Below are 26,081 nucleotides of genomic sequence, written 5' to 3'. Positions count from 1 at the left end.
AATGGAAGTACTTCGAAATTACATTCAACGCTTTTATGGAGACGAAACTAAGCTCATACTAACATGAGCAAACTCTATTGCCTCTCTCCGGACTTCTTACATCGTAATTACTGTTTCTACAAAACATTTTTACCGCAAAGTTTGTTTGCTTGGATTGCTAATGCAGTACTATTTAGCTAATGATCATCTGCTCATTCCGTCATGATACCACACCCTCTCCCCACCAATCAACAACTTCAACTCTTCAAAGCTGCGACTGGATTCGACTGTGGCCTAGTTACTAGGACTGTTGGTATTTTTAAAAACATCGGGAAATCTATATATTGATATTTGAAAATGAATCATTATCGTCCCTTGATATATCTAAAAAAATTATCGCTGTATTTATATATAGACGGAAAAATGTCGACGCACCGGCAAGAAAAAGAAAAACTATATCGGCTGCATATTGTAAATAAACTGCCAAAGCAACCTGCTTATCCTCCTTACAGCAGAAATGGAAAATAAAGCGATACACGTTCATGCATGCCGATAACCACTTTGGTAACAATGGTAACTGCATGTAAATGGCACAATAAAAGGTGTCCGTTGGTGTCTGTCGTTCGGTTTCGGCACCTATGGGATTTGTCTGGAACTCTTCATGCCAACTTCCCTATTTTTTCATATCTGGAAGCGCCAGCGAACTAGCAGTCATAGTGTCGAAATTGCTTGGTGAAGTTAAACGTTACAGCTTTATTGGTAGCGCCGAGCGCCGGTTACGTCACCATTTTCCTGAGGTGTCTCTGACTACCCCAAAAACCAATTTCATTAGTTTTAGCAACAGTTTTTGAAGACTGACGAAGTGAAAAATAGCAACTAGTGTGCTATTTCTTCACATCGGAGATCTTGTAAGTGCAATCGGACTTCTTCTTTGTGCTATCTATACTTGCTTCACACAGTCAAAGAGAAAGTCTCATGATGGTAGCTCAAAAAGTAGTAAGACTTCTGCACACAGTGAAAGTAAAATTATGTTCTACTACAATTTAAAAAGAAGAATGTCAAATATTTCCCGAAAATTGCGAAAAAATACAAAATAGAAAAAAACATAGACACTCGATATTGCAATTTCGATAACGTTATCGATATATAGGTGGAAAATCGCATATATAGAACGATATTTTTTGGAAAAAATATCGGTACATCGATGTTTCATCAACACCTTAGTATTTACTTGTCTGCACTCTACTCAATAATGCAAACTCTGGAAACAAGGGGCTCAGAGACTGTGTATCGGTCATGTGTTCAGCAAACAAAGATGTTTAAAGCAACATCATGAATAAACAAGTACTTTTCATTGTATTTGCATTCAGAGATGCACCAAGTGTTAACATATCAAACACATTGTGATTTAGTACCTTTTCATTTAATGTATATACTTATCAAAGCCATCAGCCTACCAATCAAGAATTTTGCAGAATGTTTCTTACTCATAGCAAGGAATGTTTAAGAAATTCTTTTAGAAACAAAAACTATCAATGTTGATGTATGATCATTTGAAAAGATACTCAAAATACGTGAAATTGTGATCTAGAAGCTACCAAAATGACCTACTAAGAATTATAAGTTCATATAGTACGATGTGGAATCAAGTTGACAAAAATAAACGATAATAATTTAATTTGGACAGAATGGTAGTAATGTCACTTGTTCAGCAAAATGCTTGATACGAGTGTAATAGGAAAAATTGTATCAGAGTTTCATACATTCGGAACAAAGGGCTGAACTAAATTTGCTACAACTGTTAACAATATGTTGACAGAAATAAATAAATTTTATTTGGAAACTTGTGGGTCGCCTTTATCAACCGAGAAATAAAACACCTATGGAAAAATGCCGCGTTCTGAGATGTGAAAATGTTTAACTAAAGACAACTGTCACCCCCAGCACACCTTGTTTTACAAGGACACAGAGTTTGCTTCACATATTCACAGTTACGGAGGATAACAAGTACTTGTAGACCAAAGGTAGATTCATAGACCGAAGGACAGATTCAGGGAGTAAATAAAGTGATCAGCTTCCTCATTGACAACCCAAAGATTTCGGTGAAGATCAATAGTGCAGATGAGGGCAGACTCAGGGAGGACGAAAACTGAGTTCGTCCCGCCACTGCCAACCAAATCACAGTCAAAATGCAGTCCATATTTTGCAGAAAGACAAAGTGTTTGCTTAGTAGACACTAGATATGGCGTCCAGCCAAGCGTATGTTCCTCATGTGAAGCAAAAATGGACTTTGAATCTTAATACCAACCATGTGACAGTTCCTCTCAAAGTAATTTGTGAGTATATTTCATTCTTTTAGTAATAATTTTTGCGTGCCATGATTGCCTATAATATATGTACGAGTAACACAAGCAAATAACAATTAGACATCATCTTAAGTACATTTATATTCCATAGAAGTTTAATTGGATGTATATACTTATTTAGTTAAGTGCACTAAGGATCAGCTGCCTCATGAAACAGAATTTGCTTATAATACAATACCTTGGAGTTTTGTACATTTTGCTTAAGTATGGATATAGTGTCTACGTGTAATAAAATGTATACTGTAATTCGCAACTTTCATTAAAGTTATTCCAAATTTGTATAGAGTAATAAGCAACTTGTGTACTTATCGGTCAGTATACTGTTGTTGTTGTGGTCTTCAGTCCTCAGACTGGTTTGATGCAGCTCTCCATGTTACTCTATCCTGTGCAAGCTTCTTCATCTCCCAGTACCTACTGCAACCTACATCCTTCTGAATCTGCTTAGTGTATTGATCTCTTGGTCTCCCTCTACGATTTTTACCCTCCACGCTGCCCTCCAATGCTAAATTTGTGATCCCTTGATGCCTTAAAACATGTCCTACCAACCGAGCCCTTCTTCTAGTCAAGTTGTGCCACAAACTCCTCTTCTCCTCAATCCTATTCAATACCTCCTCATTAGTTACGTGACCTACCCACCTTATCTTCAGCATTCTTCTGTAGCACCACATTTCGAAAGCTTCTATTCTCTTCTTGTCCAAACTGGTTATCGTCCATGTTTCACTTCCATACATGGCTACACTCCATACAAATATTTTTAGAAACGACTTCCTGACACTTAAATCAATACTCGATGTTAACAAATTTCTCTTCTTCAGAAACGATTTCCTTGCCATTGCCAGTCTACATTTTATATCCTCTCTACTTCGACCATCATCAGTTATTTTACTCCCTAAATAGCAAAACTCCTTTACTACTTTAAGTGTCTCATTTCCTAATCTAATCCCCTCAGCATCACCCGATTTAATTTGACTACATTCCATTATCCTCGTTTTGCTTTTGTTGATATTCATCTTATATCCTCCTTTCAAGACACTGTCCATTCCGTTCAACTGCTCTTCCAAGTCCTTTGCTGTCTCTGACAGAATTACAATGTCATCGGCGAACCTCAAAGTTTTTACTTCTTCTCCATGAATTTTAATACCTACTCCGAATTTTTCTTTTGTTTCCTTTACTGCTTGCTCAATATACAGATTGAATAACATCGGGGAGAGGCTACAACCCTGTCTCACTCCTTTCCCAACCACTGTTTCCCTTTCATGCCCCTCGACTCTTATAACTGCCATCTGGTTTCTGTACAAATTGTAAATAGCCTTTCGCTCCCTGTATTTTACCCCTGCCACCTTCAGAATTTGAAAGAGAGTATTCCAGTTAACATTGTCAAAAGCTTTCTCTAAGTCTACAAATGCTAGAAATGTAGGTTTGCCTTTTCTTAATCTTTCTTCTAAGATAAGTCGTAAGGTTAGTATTGCCTCTCGTGTTCCAACATTTCTACGGAATCCAAACTGATCTTCCCCGAGGTCCGCTTCTACCAGTTTTTCCATTCGTCTGTAAAGAATTCGCGTTAGTATTTTGCAGCTGTGACTTATTAAACTGATAGTTCGGTAATTTTCACATCTGTCAACACCTGCCTTCTTTGGGATTGGAATTATTATATTCTTCTTGAAGTCTGTGGGTATTTCGCCTGTCTCATACATCTTGCTCACCAGATGGTAGAGTTTTGTCATGACTGGCTCTCCCAAGGCCATCAGTAGTTCTAATGGAATGTTGTCTACTCCCGGGGCCTTGTTTCGACTCAGGTCTTTCAGTGCTATGTCAAACTCTTCACGCAGTATCTTATCTCCCATTTCATCTTCATCTATATCCTCTTCCATTTCCATAATATTGTCCTCAAGTACATCACCCTTGTATAAAACCTCTATATACTCCTTCCACCTTTCTGCCTTCCCTTCTTTGCTTAGAACTGGGTTGCCATCTGAGCTCTTGATATTCATACAAGTGGTTCTCTTCTCTCCAAAGGTCTCTTTAATTTTCCTGTAGGCAGTATCTATCTTACCCCTAGTGAGACAAGCCTCTACATCCTTACATTTGTCCTCTAGCCATCCCTGCTTAGCCATTTTGCACTTTCTGTCGATCTCATTTTTGAGACGTTTGTATTCCCTTTTGCCTGCTTCATTTACTGCGTTTTTGTATTTTCTCCTTTCATCAATTAAATTCAATATTTCTTCTGTTACCCAAGGATTTCTATTAGCCCTCGTCTTTTTACCTACTTGATCCTCTGCTGCCTTCACTACTTCATCCCTCCGAGCTACCCATTCTTCTTCTACTGTATTTCTTTCCCCCAGTCCTGTCAATTGTTCCCTTATGCTCTCCCTGAAACTCTCTACAACCTCTGGTTCTTTCAGTTTATCCAGGTCCCATCTCCTTAAATTCCCACCTTTTTGCAGTTTCTTCAGTTTCAATCTGCAGTTCATAACCAATAGATTATGGTCAGAATCCACATCTGCCCCTGGAAATGTCTTACAATTTAAAACCTGGTTCCTAAATCTCTGTCTTACCATTATATAATCTATCTGATACCTATTAGTATCTCCAGGATTCTTCCAGGTATACAACCTTCTTTTATGATTCTTGAACCAAGTGTTAGCTATGATTAAGTTATGCTCTGTGCAAAATTCTACAAGGCGGCTTCCTCTTTCATTTCTTCCCCCCAATCCATATTCACCTACTACGTTTCCTTCTCTCCCTTTTCCTACTGACGAATTCCAGTCACCCATGACTATTAAATTTTCGTCTCCCTTCACTACCTGAATAATTTCTTTTATCTCGTCATACATTTCATCAATTTCTTCATCATCTGCAGAGCTAGTTGGCATATAAACTTGTACTACTGTAGTAGGCATGGGCTTTGTGTCTATCTTGGCCACAATAATGCGTTCACTATGCTGTTTGTAGTAGCTAACCCGCACTCCTATTTTTTTATTCATTATTAAACCTACTCCTGCATTACCTCTATTTGATTTTGTATTTATAACCCTGTAATCACCTGACCAAAAGTCTTGTTCCTCCTGCCACCGAACTTCACTAATTCCCACTATATCTAACTTTAACCTATCCATTTCCCTTTTTAAATTTTCTAACCTACCTGCCCGATTAAGGGATCTGACATTCCACGCTCCGATCCGTAGATTGCCAGGTTTCTTTCTCCTGATAACGACGTCCTCTTGAGTAGTCCCCGCCCGGAGATCCGAATGGGGGACTATTTTACCTCCGGAATATTTTACCCAAGAGGACGCCATCATCATTTAATCATACAGTAAAGCTGCATGTAAAGCTGCATGTCCTCGGGAAAAATTACGGCTGTAGTTTCCCCTTGCTTTCAGCCGTTCGCAGTACCAGCACAGCAAGGCCGTTTTGGTTAATGTTACAAGGCCAGATCAGTCAATCATCCAGACTGTTGCCCCTGCAACTACTGAAAAGGCTGCTGCCCCTCTTCAGGAACCACATGTTTGTCTGGCCTCTCAACAGATACCCCTCCTTGTGGTTGCACCTACGGTACGGCCATCTGTATCGCTGAGGCACGCAAGCCTCCCCACCAACGGCAAGGTCCATGGTTCATGGGGGAAGTGTATACTATATATATCATATAGAGGTTTCTATTAGTAAATAATCACAGAATGGAAGGGAAATCCAAACTGCAGGGTACTCTTCATGCATCTGCTAACAAAGAGAATCTAAACTGAAACACTTACGACACAATGTTACGGTAGAGGTAAAGATCACCATGCCTTTGATAACTGCTACGTGTACATCATCAGAACAAATATTAGCATTACAAAAAGTCAGTGAGTCATAAGTCATTTATCTTATTTCTAATTATAACTCATTTCTAATTCAATACTATCTTACTTCTTAAGCTTTGTTGCATTTTACCATATCATAAGAAAAACTATAAGCTATAAACATTCTGTTTGTGGACATTGGAACGTCCATCTGGAGTTTCGTACCCGTTGCATAAGTGCAGACGTAGTGTCTATGTCTTATAAAATGTGTACACTAATTCGCAACTTACATTAAAGTTATTCCGTAGCTATACAGAGCAATATGAACCTCATGTGCCTATATCAAGTAGGATTTGTACATCTCAGTTGGTAAATATTTATAAAAAAGGAAACAAACTAATTGTACCTTTCATGCACCTGCCAAGAGATTCTAAACTACAACACATATGACACAAAGTTATGGAAAATGAGATGTGATCGCCATGGCTTTGGTATCTACTATGTGTGCATCATCAGAAAAATTATTGCCACTACAAAAATTCAACCAATCATCAGCCATTAAGCTAATTTCTAAATTAATACTATCTTACCACTTAAGTGTGGTACCTTCTTATCACATCTTATCATATCAAAAGTCCGCCTCCGTAGCGCAGCGGTAGCGTTACCGCCGACCATGTAAGGGGGCCCGGGCTCGATTCCCGGCAGTGGACTGGGTGTTGTGTGTCCTTCATCATCATTTTCATCATCACTGACATGCAAGTCACCGAAGTGGCGTCAACTAAATAGACCTGTAGTACGGCGGCCAAACCCCGAAGGGGATATCCCGCCCAATAAATGCCATACGATCATTTCATTTCATTTTTCATAAGCTATAAAAGTTCTATTTGTGTGAAAATGGACGGTCATCAGCTCAATGGCTATTCGATTCGTACTTTGGAAACTTACTGTCAGATACTTACCAGAGCAATTAAGCTACATTCTCTCACCACTGTCTGATTTCATGTACTACAACAATCTTTGATTTCTTTAGTTACAAAGAAAATCTCTCTCTGAGTTTCAATATGTCTGGTGCTCTTTATTCTTTTTCAAATCTTGCCACATAATATTAACAATTATCCACCTTTATTCTTCTTAACATTTTTTTTTCTGGACCAGTATGTACACCTCATCATTTCGTTATAACTTATGTCTAGTTCACATAATATAAACTTCATCTTTTCATATCTGTAAATATCTCAAAAACAGTCACCTCATTACTTCTTTACCTGAAAATGAATCTTCTCTTCCAAAACCACTTTAGCCTTTTACTTTGTATCTTCTTATTTCCTTCCACACTTTCAATCAAGCTGTACTGAATTTCCCTCTTCTTTGCAGGCTTTCGTTTCATTATCATATGCATGCAGCCAAAATAAAACGCCAGTATCCTTAACATTATGACAATAAATTTGCTGACTGAACAAATATGTAACTTAATACTGTCCATCTATTACATAGACTCTTTCCTTTTTCTGAAACGGTAACCAAAGTTAGCAAGCATCTCCGACACAGTTATCGTCCATTACAAAGCAAGAAATTTTATATTATCCATTATGACACAACCTTGATGAATGATCTAACAAGAGAAGTGCTGCAGCATAAGCATACTGTAGAAGAAGATCATTATTATTTATTAAACGTTACTTTTTGTACATATTTCTGAATGCTATATTCTTTTCAACTAGTTCATGTTATTTATTAAATAGTCCTTTATTAGTACGCTGAAAAGTCCTTCAAATGCTTTTACGAAGTAACTGCTGTTACTATCTTAATCAATAAATATGAAAAAGAAAAGAAGAATAGTGGGTCTTGAAACCAGAAATATAGTTCTACTTATCTGGGAGCGTACCATGCACCACTATGATATATCAACAAAAAAAGATACAGTTGTTGGCTCTCTACGCCATTATACCCTACATTTTTTCTTCAAGACTTCCTTTTCCCTGTCATCTCTTCTTATTCCATGATATTTTCATCATATCAGTTATCATCATCATCATCATTGACCATTACGCTTTTCTCTTCATTACGTTCTCCATTCATACTAACTGCAGAAATGCTCTCACTTCGTAATAGCAACCTTTATCTCCTAATTCTCTTATCCCATCACTACACTCTTCATTGCCATGGATACCAATAATATCCTCGTCTTCCCGTTCACTAGCGTCATCTTCTGTTCGCCTCTCTCTTCATTACACTCTTCAATCCCATAACTAATAGCAATGCCCACATCTTCCCAATCACTATCCTCATTGGTATCATCCTGCTAGTTAAAAATATTAATAATAACAATGTATTGTTCTCTATTGGTCTCATCATGATCCCAATTATTTTGTTCATCCCGTTTTTTTCTATTAATTACCCTTGTCTTTTTTATGTACTGAGCCTTCTACTTAAATTATTTATGATCTGTTCCACTTCATCATAAATCTCTGTGTCTGATACCACTACTCGAATGATACTGTTACAGTACTTGACTCATAATCCTGCTTCTCTAGTTTTCATTGTCTTTCTTTAACTCATTCGCTAAGGCCCTCCTGTTTCCATTCACTTGTAGCGTTATTTCACCTTGTATTAATTTTTTATACATATCTCGACTCTTCATTAACCACATTCCACGCTTACATTTCTGAAACCTATGTATAAGTGAGTATCTTCCATCTTTGAGCCAGCAGTCTTACCCACAGTAGAAAATGTATTTTAAATACTGTCATTCTCCTCTGGTAAAGTAACGAGAGTGTTTTCTGAATGTACTATATTTATTATTTTCTTCCAATTTGACAGAGTGTTTCCGAAGTTGTGTAATTGTTGTCGCGATTGAAGTGATTACCGTTTCCATAATTCCACGTGACGCGTTCCCTACCTCTGCGTTGATGACCTCCGCGTTTCTGAAAACCACCTCTGGAATGCAATTTGTTTTCCCTGAAAGTCTGATGTCTCGCTACACGTCTGTAGTAACTTCAATTATCATTAAACTGGTGTCAATATTGTGTCTGACTACATTATAGATAGTCGTTCTGCCTGTGATTATCGTTGTAATGGTTATTACGAGACGGCCGTTGTTCGTTATACCATGGGTGGTGCTTTTCCTGTGACTGTTATAACGACTATTTTGCAACAAACCCCTCAGTATATAGATGTCGTCTTTACAACGACCTGCCAACATTATGTGTCTTATACGAATCGGTAACTTCGTAAAACAGATTCGTATTATTCGTAGTTCCGAGGGACTGTATAGATGCGTCAAAACTTGGATATTCTGCGCCATGAACTCAATAAAGCGTATGGGACTTGCAAAATCAGATTGATAGTAGTTCTTGAACATAATAATGCTATATTTAATATGGTCCTGCGCTATTGCCGACCAATACGTAGACAAGGATGTGTGATAGAACTAACCTAAGTTTGACATTCACTTTTTAGTGAATGCATTCTTGTAGCTGATTCGCCCTTTAAGAAACTGCACATAAATTCTAATTTATGTCCAGTTGACCATGTTGGTGGAAGAGAATAATCAAATAGTTGTGGCCATTCTCGAGGATGAATTTCGTTACCAAATTTTCTATAAACTTTGAATTTCTAACCATGAGAAAATGCTTGTATCTAATCCATCATTATTGTGAGAGGATGAATTTTCTCTCACACTATAAGTTGTTTCTAAACTCCCTTGTCTTCAAAAGTAACTTCACCCTCATGTCATGAGTCAGTGTACTAGTCAGAATTTGCAAAATGAACACTATTTCGCCTTTTGTTATAGTCTGTTTGATCTTATTTGATCTTGATCTTACTTGATATTATTTTCAAAATCCGAAAGCTGTTGGCGAATTTTATTTACCTCCTATTTGTGTTGTTGGTTACTAGTGATTTCTCTTTGACTAAAATAGTGCAACTACTGAAATTTTTTGGCGTCGGTAAAGGGGAAAGGCTAAGTATCATCAGGATATTTATCAGCATCTATCGACAAACGTTCCTATTTTGTTTACTGACGGTACTCAAATGATGATTAATATCACTAGACTTTGTTTATAATTATTGTATGCGTGTCTTGTGCTGACTTCCTTGCTCTTTCAACTGCTCAGTTTCGGCAGCACCTAACTGTTCAAGCTGGACTTCATTTTATTTATTTCAGACCTAACTTATGCATTCCTATTTTGCTTTTATAATAAGATTTTTGTTACTCTCGTCGAGCCTTCCAGCAGTACTCTCTTCAGACTTCTTAAAATTCTTTCCCTGTGTTCTAATATCGTTCGCTTCAGACCTCTTAAAATTCTCTTCCTCTGCTTTGCTAGTTTCTGTAATTTCTTCAAACCTTTCAAATATACATATTCCGCATAATATTTCCATTCCCAACTGCAGGATTACCATTTACTGAGGAAGAAGCCACAGTCGTCTGTGGAAAATGCAAGAGATCCTTCCTAAGAAGTTCCACATTACTACTAGAAGATCTAAATCTGCATCAGTTTGCATTAGTGTTGCAGTGACAAAACCGGAGTCTTCGGTCACTGAACTTGCATATCATGACAAGTCACATGCCATAAACATATCTCCACTTGTCAAATCCTCTACCACATTCTCACGTTCATCTCTATTACGGTTGTCATTACCGCGCCTACCTCACTTTCTCTGATAACCTGAGAAGGCTTCTGTAATCTCATTGTTTCTGCGTCTAATGAGCCATTAGAATCAGCTTCCTCCAGACTGTTAGCACTTGATTTGGGTCTTGTGGGTATTGGTATGTTAACCTAGTAGTATACGACAACAAATAAAACATCACAGTTCTTCCAACACAGTTAATGAATGATTAAATTATACAGATAATTATTTAACCCAAAAAATGCTACATGGGGTGCAGGCACACGATTACTGATGTATGAAATACAAGAAAAAGATAAAAACACATGAATAAATTTTGATTGTTGGAGCAACTGTAGAGCAGAGCGTCTTATCCAATCATAAAACTAAAGAAACTACCGGACGAACGTATCCTTAGAGGAAGGGTCAGCAGTTGAAAGTTGTGTGTACGTTTTAAGTTGTATGCTGAAATTGTGTGTAACTGAATTTCTCGCTAATAGTCTGAAAACTTTCTGATTTTTAAATTCCGATTGTAGATTTAGATCTAGAATCGGCATAGGTACACCACTTTTCAACATGAACCTGCTTATGCAAATTACTTTTTAGGGGTGAGTTTTTAATTTACCTTAAATGCACCAGACTGTTTGTAAATCAGATTGCATAAAAGAATAATTCACAGGAGTACTCAGAATGATTAACTTTTATGTAAATATAAATGTTCCATATCACAAAAATGCATCTGGTAAGTTTACATGAAACTTCAGTGACTGAAAACTGTTCGTAACGTTCTGTCAAAAATGTTCATTTAGGCCCTACAACAAGCTCTTATCTTGCAACGGATAACTTGACTCTGTTCTGGCTGCGCGGACAACGCGATGATCTGAAATAAATCACAACAAAGCAGTTTGATGTCTTATTGTTATTTCATTTAGATTGCTGTTTTACCTAATTAGTTTTTTATTCTTTTTTTTCAAAATTATATGACTATTGTCCACGAAAAAGTGCTAGGCGTGACAATGCAAATTTTACCAAACACCTTTTTAGAAAGCAGTGGGGATATGTTTTATGAAATGTTTATAAAGGACAAAAGGAAGTATTTTGATATTATATTCAGTCCTTATAATGACACGAAACTAAGCTCATATCAATATGAACAACCAGTATTGCTCCTCTCCCTATTTCATACACCGTAATTTCTGCTTCTAAAAAATAATTGTATCACAGATTTTTTTTCTCTTGTATTGCTTATGCAATACTATTTAACTAATCTAAATAGGGGAAGGATAATTAGAATACTGGACACACTGTTGTTAGTTTTCCCTGATGACCAACATCTACATCTTATTCGACACAATGTAATCTTTACACAACAATAATTACTGGACTCACCATTGCAGCTAACAAATTCAAAATATATCTTTTTTTGAAGTGTTTGCTCTTTATAAAATCACCATAAAATCATCTTTTATCCTCATGTTACACATCATGGAACATCCTAAACAGAAATCTCTGAGCGGTACATCTGCACCTCTGTGCGGTACGTCTGTTATCTACGCTGCTCATTCCACCATGATACCACTCGCTCTCTCCACAACTCAGCAACTACAACTGCTCAAATCTACGACTAGACTGTTGCCGAGCTGCTTGTCTGAGGTCTGCCCAGTAATGCAAACTCTGGAAACCTTTTCTCAGAGACTGTTTCACTCATTGTTCGACACACAAACGTGTTTAAATTGACGTTATGAATACACTAATAACCTTTATTGTATTTGCATCCAAAGATGCGCAATGTGTTAACATACAAGCACTCTGCGATTTACTACCCTTTCATTTATTGCACAAACCCTTCAGTGTTCATTCACCATTAGCAGCATTCATCTCAGTACTAGAGTTGGGAACACTATGGACCATGGTTTGCTGTCGTATCCTCCTACTCTAGGAAACCCAGTCTTTTTTGTTACGTTGTTTTTTGTCGTGGGTCAATCCCATTCTGCTTTGCGTGTACTTTCTTTGATTTGTTGGTTCTTCCCGTGGACTCACGAGCAATATCGGATTTGTTATTGACAGAAGGTACTGCTATTCTGTGAATGGGCGTTTTTTCCTGGGTTGTAATGTTCTCTGCACCCAGTCAGGCAAAAGGTCTGTCAACGTCGGCACATGCTCAGGCAAGTAACATGCGTCAGACGTAGTTAGAAATCTCTAGAATTAGTTAGCATTTCGAGAGTCTTGGTTTGCATACTAATTTATACTCCAAAACGCAGATCAAATTCTCAGAGATGAATTGTCGTGAAAGTATAAACGCCTTTACCAAAATTTTCTTTAGTGAGCGATGACCCTCATGCCTTACTCCCCCATTCCTCCCCTCCTCTCCCACCTTTCGATCTGGCCATCGGATTGGGGGTCGTTGGCAGCGGTAATTTGTATCCCTCTGTGTACGATTTTATGCAAATAAATGATTTGTCAAGTACAACTGCAGCAGATTTATGCGTCATAAAAATTTTTTTTAGCAACTATTTTGGATATCCTGCGAAGAGTGCACGCCTAGCCAGAGTATATTTTGTTCATGCTGTTGGAGTCTTTAATTACTTCAATATCCTGAATGAGATTTTCACTCTGCAGCGGAGTGTGCGCTGATATGAAACTTCCTGGCAGATTAAAACTGTCTGCCCGACCGAGACTCGAACTCGGGACCTTTGCCTTTCGCGGGCAAGTGCACTACCATCTGAGCTACCGAAGCACGACTCACGCCCGGTACTCACAGCTTTACTTCTTACAGTATCTCGTCTCCTACCTTCCAAACTTTACAGAAGCTCTCCTGCGAACCAAAGGAAGGTAGGAGACGAGGTACTGGCAGAAGTAAAGCTGTGAGTACCGGGCGTGAGTCGTGCTTCGGTAGCTCAGATGGTAGGGTACTTGCCCGCGAAAGGCAAAGGTCCCGAGTTCGAGTCTCGGTCGGGCACACAGTTTTAATCTGCCAGGAGACGAGGTACTGGCAGAAGTAAAGCTGTGAGTACCGGGCGTGAGTCGTGCTTCGGTAGCTCAGTTGGTAGAGCACTTGCCCGCGAAAGGCAAAGGTCCCGAGTTCGAGTCTCGGTCGGGCACACAGTTTTAATCTGCCAGGAAGTTTCATATCAGCGCACACTCCGCTGCAGAGTGAAAATCTCATTCTGGTAATGTAAGGAACTTTTTGCTAAAGAATGTTTCAGAGAAATGTTTATCAATCGAAACTGTAAAGCAAGTTGAAGGCAGTCTCTCTCTCGTTTGTTTTCGACGGCTGTTTCACAAAATTTAAGTCTCGCTCTCGTATATATAACTTTTGATTGAATAATTACGCTAATTTAAGTAAAATAGCCGTGTATGAATTAAGAATCTACTTTCCTTTTCCATTAATTCCACATCTCAAATTATTATGCTGCATTTTAGAACTTTTTCAGGCTGCAGCGAAGGAGAGTTGCCGAGGAATTGTTTGGTGGCCACAGCCGAAAGCTACTAGAGTTCGATTGGCTATTACTTTATCAAACTTTTATTTCAGCGTCCCTGAGATCTCTTTTACCGGTCTTTCGTCGGTCTGATGGGAATCTGATTCTGGTTGGCGGAATATAAAATTTCATTTTCCACAAGTAAAAATTTCCTATGTACCATTTTACCATTTCAGAAGCTTTGCCACCCTCAAAAGCTATAAATATAATACAACTTTTTTTTTTTTTAATACCAGTAACACAAGACCCTCCTCTGCTTCAAGGTACAAGATGTGAGACGTAGCAGTGCGCTGCCGTAGGGCTGTATACAGTCAGGTTGAACGAGTTACACGAATAAGCATCTCTCTCCTCCCGAACAGGCCCAGAGGTACCGACCGACCGCCGTATCATCCTCAGCCACAGGCGTCACTGGATGCGGATATGGAGGGGCATGTGGTCAGCACACCGCTCTCCCGGCCGTATGTCAGTTTCCGAGACCGGAGCCGCTACTTCTCAATCAAGTAGCTCCTCAGTTTGCCTCACAAGGGCTGAGTGCACCCCACTTGCCAACAGCGCTCGGCAGACCGGATGGTCACCCATCCAAGTGCTAGCCCAGCCCAAGAGCGCTTAACTTGGGTGATCTGACGCGAACCGGTGTTACCACTGCGGCAAGGCCATTGGCTCACCAATAAGCATAATAATTAAGAAGTAATTAGCTTTAAATCATTTTAATTGATGTATTTTATTACACTAAGAAAGGTTAAAACAGCGGAAAGATCGGTGTACACATCGGAGATATTTGAGGTTCCATACAGCAAGCCTCTCAGAATTGATTCTAATGTCGCTTGAGCGCGAGGAGGGCAGGCAGCATGTTCAGGGGCTGCCGCGGCCCCCAAATATTGCCGGTAAGCATGGCGGGCGAAGACAGCGGGGTTTGGAAAGTATAGAAACAGGTGTAGGGATACTGAAAAACAACTCGAAAAAAGAATTAAGTCTTAATTTACAGCGGTGGACACTCCTTTACTTTTGTTTACTGGGACGATTCCATCAGCAGACTCAGCCCAAAAGAAAAATAGTTCGCCTTACATTTTATGATAAAAGACTGTCCACAATTCACAGTATTTATTAAGTAAAGCTTAGAGTTGGTTTCCGTATCAGTAAATCGAAGGAAATGATACAATTACTAGCAGCGCTGATATTTGGTGTACTATCTGACGTCAGGGCGCCTGCCGGAGTGGCCGAGCGGTTCTAGGCGCTACAGTTTGGAACCGCGCGACCGCTACGGTCGCAGGTTCGAATCCTGCCACGGGCATGGATGTGTGTGATGTCCTTAGGTTCGTTAGGTTTAAGTAGTTCTAAGTTCTATGGGACTGATGACCTCAGAAGTTAAGTCCCGTAGTGCTCAGAGCCATTTTTTTGACGTCACGGCCAGCAAGAATCGGAAGAGTGGTGGTGGGAGGTTAGGTGAGGGGGGGGGGGGGGGGTGTTGACGCGCCACTGTTAGAGAGACGGAGCTCGGTGGCTGAACCCAACAGACCTGTCCCGAATGTGTGCTGTCCTGATTAAACAATGAGCATTGCTGGTGCATATACTGCGCTTATAGATTGAAGGTGACATACAGTCACTTACAGGCAAGGTGTAAACGATTCAAGTATTGTGTTGCTGTCGTCGCAGATGACCCTTTTGTACCGACTCCCAAGCTGTGGGATTTGATCACTTGAAGAGTATCTAATTAATTATTCGGGCTTCCCAAACTGTCTTGGCGAGTTGTCAGAAGTCCCGCCTGACAAAGAGTATTAACTGTTCCTCCGCAACATAGATTAACTGTGTTGTAGCATTGATAAAACATAAACTGTTACTCATGCTTGGTTTTTCCCCTGGTGGCGACATGTTGACCCATGACTGTCCCTGCTATACGGTTAGAAATTTGTTACGGGTGTTGGAGGAGCATGATAGTGACTTCAATTTCTTGGCCATCAAACTGGGCTAATCTGAACCGGATCGGAACACATGTGCTGCGATATAGGCCGCTAACTCGACGAACGGAAACCACCGACTACTGATTTACTGCAGTTGCGTGATCTGTGCTTAAAAGTTTGCTAACACACACCTTTAGAAAGCCATAAATGACTTGTCGAATCTCTGCCACGCAGAACTGCTGCTGTATGGCGCTCCAAACCTGTACCACCACACAGTTAATCAGATGGTCACCGTGCCTTGACTGCGTATGTGGATGTAGTAGGTCGAAGATATCTGAGATTTGAAGGAACGTTCCGGTTTTGTGTTCCGCTTCCGTGTCTCGTTATCGTAAAACGCGTGAGTTTTTCTTTCGGTCTTTTCTCTCGGGCAGAGTTCGCAGCGCGGTACGCTGTTTTGCTTTTCCCACACCTCCACAGCCCGCATCAGCCCGTGGACCGCTGAGCACTCCCGGAGCCGCTGCCTTTTACCGCCCGCCTCTCAGCCAGTGAGCGACCACCGGCCGCCCCCTGCAGCTTCCGTCGGTGGCGGCCGAGTCCCGCGCTACGCTGCAGCCGACGTTTACGGGGCCCGCCTTTACGACCGGCCTGAAATAACGGGACGCCTTATGATAGGACCCGTAAATTTGAGGCGCGTCGTAAAGCACCCCGCTCCCCGCTCCCCGCCGGCGTCGTAGCCGCTGAGGAGGAGTTCACTCGCCCCGGGGGCCGAAAGCTGCAAAGCTGGGAGGAAAGTCTCCACACACAGGGCGGGAAAGAAAAGAGAAAGACACAGAGAGAGAGAGAGAGAGGGAGGGAGAGAGAGAGAGAGAGAGAGATAGAGGAGAAGGTGGAGGAGGAGGGGGGAGACGGAAGACTTCCAGAAAAGTGCACCCCAAGACAAAAAAAAAAAAAAATACATCACGAAAAAATTATGCGAATGGGACGGAAATTGGTAGATGAGACGTACATGTACGGACAAACGAATTACTACAGTTTCAGAACAACTAGGTGATTTAGTCAAGACATAGAGCTCCACAGATTGAGCAAGTAAATAACACCTTGGTCCACCTCTGGCCCTCATGTAAGCAGTTATTCGGCTTCGCACTGATTGACAAAAAAATGTTTAAATGTGTGTGAAATCTGATGGGACTTAGCTGCTAAGGTTATCAGTCCCTAAGGAGAAACACACACCCATGCCCGAGGGAGGACCCGAACCTCAGACGCACAGTCCATGACTGCAACGCCTTAAACCGCTCGGCTAATCCCACGCGGCACTGATTGACAAAATTGTTGGATATCCTTCTGAGAGATGTCGTGGCAAATTCCGTCCAGCTGGCTCTTAGATCGTCAAAATCCCGAGCTGGTTGGAGGGCTCTGTCCGTAACTCTCCAGACGTTCTCAACTGGGGAGAGATCCGGCGACCTTGCTGACCAAACTAGGATTTGGCGAACACGAAGATAGGCGGTAGAAACCAGAAGAAACTCTAGCTGTGTGCGGGCAGGCATTACCATGCTACAATGTAAGCCCGGGATAGGTTGCCATGAGGGGCAGCAAAACAGAGCGTAGAACATCGTCGATGTATCTCTGTGCTGTAACGGTGATGCGGATGACAACCGAAAGGGTCCTGCAACGTAGTGAAATGGCAACTCAGAACATCACTCCTGCTTAACGGGTCGTATGTCGGCCGACAGTCATGTTGGTATTCCACGACCGCCTGGGGCTTCTTTATACATATGGATGGCCCCCTCGTACGCCAACTTATTTATGGGTCGCTTAGAGGATGACTTTTTGGTTACTCAAGCCTGCCAACCCAAAGTTTGGTACAGATTTATTGATGACATCTTCATGATCTGGACTCACAGTGAAGAAGAACTCCAGAATTTCCTCTCAAACCTCAACTCCTTTTGTTCCATCAGATTCACCTGGACCTACTCCAAATCCCAAGCCACTTTCCTCGACGGTGACCTCCATCTGCCCATTGGTCAGCTTCACACATCCGTCCACATCAAACCCACTAACAAGCAACAGTACCTCCATTATGACAGGTGCCACCCATTCCATATCAAACGGTCCCTTCCCTACAGCTTAGGTCTTCGTGGCAAACGAATCTGCTCCAGTCCTGAATTCCTGAACCATTACACTAATAAACTGAAAACAGCTTTCACATCGCACAACTACCCTCCCGACCTGGTACAGAAGCAAATTGCTAGAGCCACTTCCTCATCCCCTAAAAACCCAGAACCTCTCACAGAAGAACCCCAAAAGTGCCCCACTTGTGACAGGATACTTTCTCGGACTGGATCAGACTTTGAATGTGGCTCTCCAGCAGGGATACGACTTTGTCAAATCCTGCCCTGAAATGAAATCCATCCTTCATGAAATCCTTCCCACTCCACCAAGAGTGTCTTTCCGCCATCCACCTAACCTTCGTCCCTATGAAATCCCCAAACCACCTTCCCTACCCTCTGGCTCCTAGCCCTGTAACTGCCCCCGGTGTAAAACCTGTCCCGCCGGCCGCGGTGGTCTCGCGGTTCTAGGCGCGCAGTCCGGAACCGTGCGACCGCTACGGTCGCAGGTTCGATTCCTGCCTCGGGCATGGATGTGTGTGATGTCCTTAGGTTAGTTAGGTTTAAGTAGTTCTAAGTTCTAGGGGACTTATGACCACAGCAGTTGAGTCCCATAGTGCTCAGAGCCATTTGAACCAAACCTGTCCCATGCACCCTCCCACCACCACCTACTCCAGTCCTGTAACCCGGAAGGTGTACACGATCAAAGGCAGAGCCACGCGTGAAAGCACCCACGTGATTTACAAAGACATGCCTACACTGTGAAGCCTTCTACGTGGGAATGACCAGCAACAAACTGCCCTTCCACATGAACGGACACAGGCAGACAGTGTTTGTTGGTACAAATGATCACCCTGTGGCTAAACATGCCTCGGTGCACGGCCTGCACATCTTGGCACAGTGTTACACCGTCCGGGTTATCTGGATACTTCCCACTAACACCAACCTGTCAGAACTCCGGAGATGGGAACTTGCCCTTCAGTATATCCTCTCTTCTCGTTACCCACCTGGCCTCAATCTCCGCTAATTTCAAGTTGCCGCCCCTCGTACCTCACCTGTCATTCAACAACATCTTTGCCTCTGTACTTCCGCCTCGACTGACATCTCTGCCCAACCCCTTTGCATTTACATATGTCTGCCTGTGTCTGTATATGTGCGGATGGATGTGTATGTGTGTGCGAGTGTATACCTGTCCTTTTTTCCCCCTAAGGTAAGTCTTTCCGCTCCCGGGATTGGAATGACTCCTTACCCTCTCCCTCAAAAATCCACATCCTTTCGTCTCTCCCTCTACTTCCCTCTTTCCTGATGAAGCAACCAGGGGTTGCGAAAGCTTGAATATTTGTGTGTGTGTTTGTGTTTTTTATTGTGTCTATCAACATACCAACGCTTTCTCGTTTGGTTAAGCATCCTTGTTTTTTGTATGTATTTTTCCCATGTGGATTGTTTCCCTCTATTTCGATAGAAATACACCGTTTGTTGCAATATGCTTGGGACAACAGCGCATTTTCAGGCGGACAAACTTTCGAAATTACAGTAGTTACAATTTTCAACAACAGATGGCGCTGCAAGTGATGTGAAAGATATAGAAGACAACGCAGTCTGTGGGTGCACCATTCTGTACGTCGTCTTTCTGCTGTAAGCGTGTGCTGTTCACAACGTGCAAGTGTGCTGTAGACAACATGGTTTATTCCTTAGAACAGAGGATTTTTCTGGTGTTGGAATTCCACCGCCTAGAACACAGTGTTGTTGCAACAAGACGAAGTTTTCAACGGAGGTTTAATGTAACCAAAGGACCGAAAAGCGATACAATAAAGGATCTGTTTGAAAAATTTCAACGGACTGGGAACGTGACGGGTGAACGTGCTGGAAAGGTAGGGCGACCGCGTACGGCAACCACAGAGGGCAACGCGCAGCTAGTGGAGCAGGTGATCCAACAGCGGCGTCGGGTTTCCGTTCGCCGTGTTGCAGCTGCGGTCCAAATGACGCCAACGTCCACGTATGGTCTCATGCGCCGGAGTTTACACCTCTATCCATACAAAATTCAAACGCGGCAACCCCTCAGCGCCGCTACCATTGCTGCACGAGAGACATTCGCTAACGATGTAGTGCACAGGATTGATGACGGCGATATGCATGTGGGCAGCATTTGGTTTACTGACGAAGCTTATTTTTACCTGGACGGCTTCGTCAATAAACAGAACTGGCGCATATGGGGAACCGAAAAGCTCCATGTTGCAGTCCCATCGTCCCTGCATCCTCAAAAAGTACTGGTCTGGGCCGCCATTTCTTCCAAAGGAATCATTGGCCCATTTTTCAGATCCGAAACGATCACTGCATCACGCTATCTGGACATTCTTCGTGAATTTGTGGCGGTACAAACTGCCTTAGACGACACTGCGAACACCTCGTGGTTTATGCAAGATGGTGCCCGGCCACATCGCACGGCCGACGTCTTTAATTTCCTGAATGAATATTTCGATGATCGTGTGATTGCTTTGGGCTATCCGAAACATACAGGAGGCGGCGTGGATTGGCCTCCCTATTCGCCAGACATGAACCCCTGTGACTTCTTTCTGTGGGGACACTTGAAAGACCAGGTGTACCGCCAGAATCCAGAAACAATTGAACAGCTGAAGCAGTACATCTCATCTGCATGTGAAGCCATTCCGCCAGACACGTTGTCAAAGGTTTCGGGTAATTTCATTCAGAGACTACGCCATATTATTGCTACGCATGGTGGATATGTGGAAAATATCGTACTACAGAGTTTCCCAGACCGCAGCGCCATCTGTTGTTGAAAATTGTAACTACTGTAATTTCGAAAGTTTGTCTGCCTGAAAATGTACTGTTGTCCCAAGCATATTGCAACAAACGGTGTATTTCTATCGCTGCTCGTTTAGTTTTTATTGCCGTTTCAAATATACCGGTCATTTTTGAAACACCCTATATATATATATATATATATATATATATATATATATATATATATATATATATATATAAAGGCCTGAGAAGAGTGTCGGGGGCAAAGAGGACGGGGTCGTCTTCAGAGGCCTGGCCTCAAAGTCCCATTCCCGCCCTCTCAGCGCCAAGGAAAGGAAAGGGGTTCGATAGGATCTAGAGAACTTTATTGGGTTTCACTTATTTATAAGTATACATCTATATACACTCCTGGAAATGGAAAAAAGAACACATTGACACCGGTGTGTCAGATCCACCATACTTGCTCCGGACACTGTGAGAGGGCTGTACAAGCAATGATCACACGCACGGCACAGCGGACACACCAGGAACCGCGGTGTTGGCCATCGAATGGTGCTAGCTGCGCAGCATTTGTGCACCGCCGCCGTCAGTGTCAGCCAGTTTGCCGTGGCATACGGAGCTCCATCGCAGTCTTTAACACTGGTAGCATGCCGCGACAGCGTGGACGTGAACCGTATGTGCAGTTGACGGACTTTGAGCGAGGGCGTATAGTGGGCATGTGGGAGGCCGGGTGGACGTACCGCCGAATTGCTCAACACGTGGGGCGTGAGGTCTCCACAGTACATCGATGTTGTCGCCAGTGGTCGGCGGAAGGTGCACGTGCCCGTCGACCTGGGACCGGACCGCAGCGACGCACGGATGCACGCCAAGACCGTAGGATCCTACGCAGTGCCGTAGGGGACCGCACCGCCACTTCCCAGCAAATTAGGGACACTGTTGCTCCTGGGGTATCGGCGAGGACCATTCGCAACCGTCTCCATGAAGCTGGGCTACGGTCCCGCACACCGTTAGGCCGTCTTCCGCTCACGCCCCAACATCGTGCAGCCCGCCTCCAGTGGTGTCGCGACAGGCGTGAATGGAGGGACGAATGGAGACGTGTCGTCTTCAGCGATGAGAGTCGCTTCTGCCTTGGTGCCAATGATGGTCGTATGCGTGTTTGGCGCCGTGCAGGTGAGCGCCACAATCAGGACTGCATACAACCGAGGCATACAGGGCCAACACCCGGCATCATGGTGTGGGGAGCGATCTCCTACACTGGCCGTACACCACTGGTGATCGTCGAGGGGACACTGAATAGTGCACGGTACATCCAAACCATCATCGAACCCATCGTTCTACCATTCCTAGACCGGCCAGGGAACTTGCTGTTCCAACAGGAAAATGCACGTCCGCATGTATTCCGTGCCACCCAACATGCTCTAGAAGGTGTAAGTCAACTACCCTGGCCAGCAAGATCTCCGGATCTGTCCCCCATTGAGCATGTTTGGGACTGGATGAAGCGTCGTCTCACGCGGTCTGCACGTCCAGCACGAACGCTGGTCCAACTGAGGCGCCAGGTGGAAATGGCATGGCAAGCCGTTCCACAGGACTACATCCAGCATCTCTACGATCGTCTCCATGGGAGAATAGCAGCCTGCATTGCTGCGAAAGGTGGATATACACTGTACTAGTGCCGACATTGTGCATGCTCTGTTGCCTGTGTCTATGTGCTTGTGGTTCTGTCAGTGTGATCATGTGATGTATCTGACCCCAGGAATGTGTCAATAAAGTTTCCCCTTCCTGGGACAATGAATTCACGGTGTTCTTATTTCAATTTCCAGGAGTGTATATTTCCCATGTACTTATTTACTCCCCCTAAACCGTTTGCTCTGAGGATCAATCGTGTGTCGTGAATCATTTTTAAGTGGCCTTCTAGTACTCGGAACTCCCCAATGGGCAGGAGGATCCTCGAATATTGCGCCAAATTAGTTTGATGCAGACGCGTCTTCGGTGGTCATCAGGGCTCAGTTCGAAGCGGGACACATCTCTGGAAACAATTCTTCTCTAATCAATGAGATTCCAGGTCGAATGGGCCCGACACCACTGCTACAGGGCTTATTGACGTACTGAGGTCAGTGGTAGTCGGCGCAATGGGCACAGTGAGCTCAGCCTCTTTCCTGTGGGCTGCCTATGAATGCTCCTTGTGGTCACCGATGCGCCAGTTGCACGTCGAATCGATAGTAATGATGGATCTCTGGTTTAGATCTCCCTTCTGACGACTGACGGTCCTCGCCGTCTGTGGTCTCTGTAGGTCGACCGCTTCCATCTCGACGTTGTATTTGGCCATGGTTCACTCGGTCCTGCGAACATCATCATCGCACCTATCGAAATGTCCAGTGATTCGACGATTCCTCCAACCAGCTTCCTTGACTCCAACTACTTGCCCTCTCTTAAATACAGACATCTGCGTGTGAGGAAACAAACGCTTTATCATTTGAGAGGTACAGAGGCGAGCGAGCGTGCCGTGCCTCACTCCATTTCACTGCTAGCAGCGCCACGTCACCATAACGCGCCTGCGCGTAGCAAACAAGTATTGCTCCATAATTAAGAATGAAATTCAAAGTTACAGATGCTTTTTCAAACTTTGTCAGTATATGCTTTAGTGTAATAATGGTTAAACTGTCAAGTCTCGATTGATTAGGTCAATATTTTTATCTAAATACATCGTTTTAATAAAAAATAAGTGGCGCTAAATAATAAAGGTTGTAAGCTGTTCACCACCCTGCCGGAGCAAATGTAATCTCAATGTATTGCTCACTTGCTAGAACGACAATTCACAGGCGCTGCCTGAGACATAAAATATCTTTGCCCCTGTCAAATGAGCTGCAATAGAGTCGCAGGTCAGAGCAGTCCCTGCTGCAGTTGCAGTCGCTCGCTGTTACAGTGTAGTTGTAGTCTGTCGCTGGTACAGCGCAGTTAGTAGTTAGTAGTTGTTAAAGCCACAGTGCTGAACAAACTGTAAAATTTTATTATATGGAACTGAATAATAATTGTGATCAGCCGCAGAGCTAAATGATACCATGGAATGAGATGATGATGAACAAATCAATAATTGTTAATATAATGAGAAAATCAATTTATTATTTTATTGAGATGCGCGTAGTTATGCGAGGTACCGGGGCTAGCAGTGTATTTAATACTAAATTCTTCTAGAATCTACATATGTAAATGATGCTCTAAGCCCCCCCTATTCTAACTCCGACTTTTGCTGTTGCACATGGATTAAAAAGAAACGTAAACTGACTGTAATCGACCCTACAAGTGGAGTAGAAAAGAGTTTGGCACCTGCAATAATTTCATTTGATAAATAAGTTAAATAAAGGAAAGTTTCATTAACGTAGTGAGAAATGATAGGGTTGCTCTACCGATTAACAGAATGAAAGTTCTGTCCAAAATAACAATATGATTTATTATAACTCAAAATAATAAACAAAACACATGAAACATTTACAATACATCACATTGGCTCAAATTGGATACTCAAATAAATGCAGTGAAGGTGAAGTTGTCCCTAAACTAGATTGTGACATTTATGACGAAGTGGTATGTGGAGCCAATTCCTTGCAACTCAAGTCTTAAGAGAGATACACAGCCAACCCAACATTAATTGCTGCTACAGTAGTGAGAATTCAGACAATGAACACCCAAGACAGAACAAAGTTAGAGAAAGACGGACAGGCGCGCTCTGCTTAGCTCTGATTATCACCTAGGAAAATCCCTATCTGCCGGTGCTGCGGACATACATTACCAAACTGTCTTCTTAACTCCAAGAACACGATCTGGCGTACCGGAGGCGATGGCTGGTTGCTTCGACGTACCGTCGTGGTGATGATAATGTCGCGAGTATAGCCCGAAACTAACTTTCCTGGTCTGGTTGTTCAAGACTAAAGACTTCCTAGCAATACAAATGCGCCTCTGAGGGAGACGAAGAAGGCTCGCCACACAATCACTGACGGTACAGTGACTGATTTTAACAAGCGAAGTCACACAGTAACTCCGATACAGTCAACTTTAGCCAAAACTGCTCAAGACAGACAACATAGGCCGCTTGTACGCAGAACGCTCAATTGCCAACTGTACTCGGAATGTTACGTTGAAGTCGAAACTTCAGCAACTTCGTTAAACAGTTACAATCAAATAGAAGTATATTAGACAGCCAATGGAAGGCAGGCTGTCCAGAGCAGTGAGAGCTCAGTCTTGTAACCTACTCCGACCGAAAGGCAAGAGCCGACTCTCCACAAGAACACCCGTACAAACCGAACACAGAACATTCCCGCCCCCACGACAGTGGCCGTGGTTAACCGTTCCAATCAGCAACTCGAAAACCGGCGGAAAATTCCACTCTATTGCCGGAGCACTACCATTCCACCAATGGAGATTCTTGGCGCCAATTTCTGCGCGTTCCGGACTGAGCGCCTAGAACCGCACGGCCACCGTGGCCGGCATTCTCAAATACTGGATGACTAAATTATGGGTATTCTCACGTCGTGGACTACACCACTTTTTCACCGCAACCCCTTTTTTAATAGGGTGGTACTTTCCACCACAGCGATTATTTCCATACAGTAAGTGATATGTATACTAAATTTGGTTGAAATTGGTTCAAATGGCTCTGAGCACTATGCGACTTAACGCCTCAGGTCATCAGTCGCCTAGAACTTAGAACTAATTGAACCTAACTAACCTAAGGACATCACACACATCCATGCCCGTGGCAGAATTCGAACCTGCGACCGGAGCGGTCGCTCGGCTCCAGACTGTAGCGCCTAGAACCGCACGGCCACACCGTCCGGCTTGGTTGAAATCGGAACAATAGTTTAGGAGAAGAAGTGGATCATTTGTACATGCGTAGATATACAAGTACTTCCGTTTTTGTAATTTCTATGGAATTCAGTTAATGACGCATTGACGGTGAAAGATTTCAGGAGATACTAAGGTAAACAACACTGGAGTCAGTGTTGCCTTCAGCGTTGCATATTGGTTAAGGATGTGGATTACGGAGTTCGAAGTAGCTTTGTGTCTGACTTGATGGTAATATTTTTTCATCTTAGCTTTTTTAACACAA

This window comes from Schistocerca nitens, chromosome 1 (assembly GCF_023898315.1).
Source record: "Schistocerca nitens isolate TAMUIC-IGC-003100 chromosome 1, iqSchNite1.1, whole genome shotgun sequence".
NCBI lineage: Eukaryota > Metazoa > Arthropoda > Insecta > Orthoptera > Acrididae > Schistocerca > Schistocerca nitens.
The sequence above is the reverse complement of the archived record's forward strand: the minus strand, read 5'-3'. Positions refer to the sequence as shown.